The following is a 4,825-nucleotide window of genomic DNA, read 5'->3' as shown; positions in this document are numbered from 1 at the left end:
AGATGCAGATGATAGCAAAAACGAGCGCATGTTTGTTATGAAGCATGTAATGAATACAATGACTGCAGAGAATTCCACCCAAGATGATGTTTGGTATGTGAATTCAGGTGCCTCTAATCACATGACGTCTCGTGGAGAGTGGTTTAGAGATATGCGCAAACCAGATGTGTCAGGCTATGTGCAGACAGGAGATGACACAGCTCACCCCATTGCTCATGTAGGGGACATACCTCTAAATACGAAGAGTGGGAAATCAAAGTACTTAGCAGATGTACTTCATGTCCCAAACATTACAAAGAATCTTGTTTCTGTGGGACAAATGGTTGAGCAGGGTTTGCAGGTTCGCTTCAATCCAAATGGCTGTTATGTAGAAGATTTTCAGAATGGCTGTAAGCTGATCACAGAGGGCAAATGTGTGGGCAGAATGTTTACGCTGAATGTAGACATGCCTGAGATAAAAGCTGCATTATTTGCACAGGGCACAGGTGTTGTGGCTGATGTTGACATTTGGCACAAATGCATTGTCCATGTCAATGAGCAGAGATTGCGCAGCATGCAATCAAAACAGATTGTAAAAGGTTTGCCCAAATTCAAGGTGGATGGTATGCATAAAGTGTGTGCAGCATGCCAGTTTGGAAAACAGTCAAAGGGATCATTTCCACATGAGCGCAATGTATGTAAAAAGCCACTTGACGTGGTGCACACAGATATTTGGGGTCCAACCAATACTGCAAGTATACATGGTTGCGGGTATTATGTCTCTTTCATTGATGACCATACAAGGAAAGTATGGGTCTACTTCATGCGTAACAAAAGTGAAGTGTTTGGTCACTTTCAGGACTTCAAAGTCATGATTGAGAAGGAGACAGATATGCAAATCAAGACATTGAGGTCAGATGGAGGGGGAGAGTACTTCTCCAATGATTTTTCAGATTTTTTGCGAATGCATGGTATACGCAGACAGTTTACATGCAGATATACTCCACAGTAGAATGGGGTCGCAGAAAGGAAAAACAGGCACATTGCAGAGGTTGCACGTGCATTGATGAATGAGAAGAGCATGCCTCATCATTTCTGGGCTGAAGCTGTAAATACAGCTGTGTACATTATGAACAGGACACCTACAGCTGCGGTGCATGATGTAACGCCTGAGGAAAGTTTACAAGTACAAAGCCTAATTTGACACACTTGAAAGTGTTTGGCTGCATAGCTTACGTGCATGTACCAGATGATTTGCGTAGGAAATTGGATCCTAAATCAGAGAAATGTATTCTTGTGGGATATTCCCTTGAACAAAAGGGGTACAAGTGCTACAATCCTACTACACGAGAATTACAAGTGAGCAGAGATGTAGTCTTTGATGAGATGAGCAACTGGTACAGTAATGCACATGGCACTATTGGGGCTGATGTAAAAGATAATGTGGTTCTACAAAATGTGAGGCCACAAACACAGGTTTTGAGTGGACCACAAGAGTCCTCTTCTCGTGGCTCTGTTGAGAAGCCATGGAATGGTAGACTACGTACGCAGGTTACTCCACCAGCAGGTACAGGGAATGTATCACGAAAAGAAACGGAAAAGGTTGATGAACCTCCCTTTATGGCTGATGCAACATCACGGTTTTCACATATAGACATGGATTCAGATGGTTCTGAACAAAGTCTTGATGAGGAATTTGGAATTCCGGCTGTCAGGACACCTGGTGTAAGGAAAGTACAAGAAGATGCTAGAGGGCAAAGGAGTGACCCAGGACCGCGCAGGTCTAACAAAGTCAGAAATCCAGTTCAGAAATTGACTTATGATGGGTATCTAGTGCATCACCAAGCCTACATGGCTAAGGTGATACAGGATGTGGAGCCCACATGTTTTGAGGATGCAGTTGGAAATGTGCATTGGGATGATGCAATGAATGAAGAGATGGCTACATTGGAAGCAAACAACACATGGGAGTTGGTGCCATTGCCAAGTGTCAAGAAAGCTATTGGCTGTAAATGGGTGTATAAAACCAAGCATAAGGCTGATGGTAACATTGAGCGTCACAAGGCAAGGCTGGTCGCAAAGGGTTATGCACAGACGTATGGCATAGACTATGAGGAGACCTTTGCTCCAGTGGCAAAGATGACGACTGTGAGAGCTGTCATAGCAGTGGCTGCATCTTGAGGATGGATTATGCATCAAATGGATGTAAAGAATGCCTTCTTGAATGGTGAGTTGCAAGAGGAAGTGTATATGGATCAGCCACCTGGTTATGTCGATCCAGGTTACCCAGATTATGTATGCAGACTTCTCAAAGCTTTGTATGGTTTGAAGCAGGGCTGTATAGCATGGTATGACAGGATTGCCAAGTATCTTGTTAGTATTGGGTTTAGGAGAGCTCATGTTGATCATTCACTCTATGTACGTGAGAGTGATGTGGGGATTGTGGTCATTACCATATATGTAGATGACCTTATTATTGTGGGTGAAAATGCTATGGAGATTGATCATGTAAAGGGTCTTCTTAAACAGGAGTTTGAAATGAAATATTTGGGCGAGTTGCGCTACTTTCTTGGCGTTGAGGTGATCAGGACTCCAGAGGGTGTATGGATGTCACAGAGACAGTATGCTTTGGACATGTTGTCAAAGTATGGTATGGCTGATTGTAAGCCAATTTCTATTCCCTTGGATGTGAATGCAAAGTTGAGTGTAGAGAAGAGTGATGTTGTTGAGGATGTCAAGATGTACAGGAAGATTGTGGGTAGTCTAATCTACTTGACTATCACGAGGCCAGACTTGAGCTACACAGTAGGCTTGGAGAGTCAGTTCATGCAGCTTCTGAGGAAGCCACATTTGGATGGAGTACGACGCACACTTCGGTATGTGCAAGGGACTCTTGCCTACGCATTGTTCTATGCAGTAGATGCGCCATTAGCATTGTATGGGTATAGGAGTGGCTTCATGTTCTCTTTTGGGAGTGTTGTTGTTACTTGGAGCAACAAAAAGCAGCCTACGGTTGCTTTATCGAGTAGAGAGGCCGAGTACAGAGGTGCAGCAATTGCAGTGTGCGAGGTAACTTGGCTACGCACATTACTTGAGGACTTGGGAGTGCAGGTGGACCAGAAGATTGTCATCCATTGTGACAACCTCAGCAGCATGCAGTTGGCTAGGAACCCAGTGTTCCATGCCATGACCAAGCACATAGAGGTCCATTACCACTACGTTCGAGAGTGAGTGTTGGCCGGCGACATCGACTTGGTCTACGTCAGCACAGAGGAGCAGATAGCGGATATCTTTACCAAGGCCCTCGAAGCTGAGAAGCTTCAACGTTTCCGGACTATGCTTGGACTTTGCGACATGCAGAGCTCAAGGAGGAGTGTTAAGATGTCGAGCTCTACATCTTGAGCTGGCATCCACTACGGGTCTTGGCCGCTTACGGCATTTAATCACTGGCGCGTTAGGTGACCGACACGGAGGATCTCTGCCAGTGATTCTACAGCTGGACTACACTTATAGTGCCAGCCTAGTACGCTTCTAGCGAGTTCACACTTAGTGACCGCATGTACATATGTGCTACTTTTCAGCTTTAGCACTAAGTCATTGTGTACTCTCTTTTCTATGAGAAGAAGAAGAAGCTTTCCATCTCTTTGTGCTTTGTGCTTGTCTTGTGTATCTCTCTTGCATCCTCTTTCTTTACAACAATATAGTGAGATGGCAGTCAAAATCACTAAAAAGCTTGCCAAGAAGCTGCCAAAACAACCAAAATTTTCTTAGGCCAAAACAATTTAGATGCTATTGTCCAAGTCTTTAGATATGCCGGAATACCAAGCTGAGAAGGCAGCATGTGGATCAAATGAATCCATGATTGCTGCAGTGGAGAGAGTCTATTGAATGAGGTACAGCAAGAAAGATTAGCCTTGACTAAAGTTGGAAACACTACAGTGAAGAGGGACCAGGAAAAGGATCCATTCGTTCAGGCTTCTGGCCTAATTGAAAATCTTCATATAAGAGCAGGAAAGGAAAATTTTAAAACAAGATTCTTAGTCTTGGATGTGCAAGGAGCATATGGAATACCTTTGGGTAGACCATGGCTCATAACTACTAGTCCCATTCATGATTATGCAAATAAGACATTAACCATTGAAGGGCCCAACAAAAGAATTCAAATCAAAACTGACAATACAAGAAATTGGAAGAAAGATTTAAGGCCTAAAGAATTATGTAAGAAGTATGGAACAAAGAAAATCAAAAAAATGATTGCTTCTATGAATAGTTTTTCGTTAACAAAGATAGATCTGAGTGCTGTGATAATGGACAAGCAGAAGGCCGAGATACAAAGGAGATAGTATCCAGAGAAATTTACTAAAATGAATTTTGGAGAGAGACCACTTCAGTCTAGCTAGATGACAGGCCACCAGAACAGCCAGTACCAAACTTGTACCAGACAAGTTCAATTTCAGACCAGTGGGGGAGGAAATTCGGAATGAAGGGAGCATTATTATTAAGGAGAAAAAAATTTAGAATGACCTATTGGATGTAGGCAATCCTTTCAATGACTATGCTGCTGGTATTCAAAGTGAGAAAGAGGATGAGTTGATAGCTAAAAGAAAGGGATATAGCCCAAATTGGTTGCTTCTAGAGGATCAAGAGGTAGAAGAGTGGAATTATAGTTTAGAAGAAAACCCTAGAATGATCAAAATTAACAAGCATCTGAAACCAGAGATCAAAGAGAAGGCAAAGGAACTATTTTATAAATTTAAGGATGTCTTTTCCTGGAAACATACGAATCTAAAAGGTGTAGATCCAGAAGTATGTCAGCATAGGATACCGTTGAAACTTGATGCTAGAC

Source organism: Adiantum capillus-veneris, chromosome 26, assembly GCF_014529385.1.
Source record: "Adiantum capillus-veneris isolate H3 chromosome 26, ASM1452938v2, whole genome shotgun sequence".
Lineage (NCBI taxonomy): Eukaryota > Viridiplantae > Streptophyta > Polypodiopsida > Polypodiales > Pteridaceae > Adiantum > Adiantum capillus-veneris.
Note: the sequence above shows the minus strand (reverse complement) of the source record.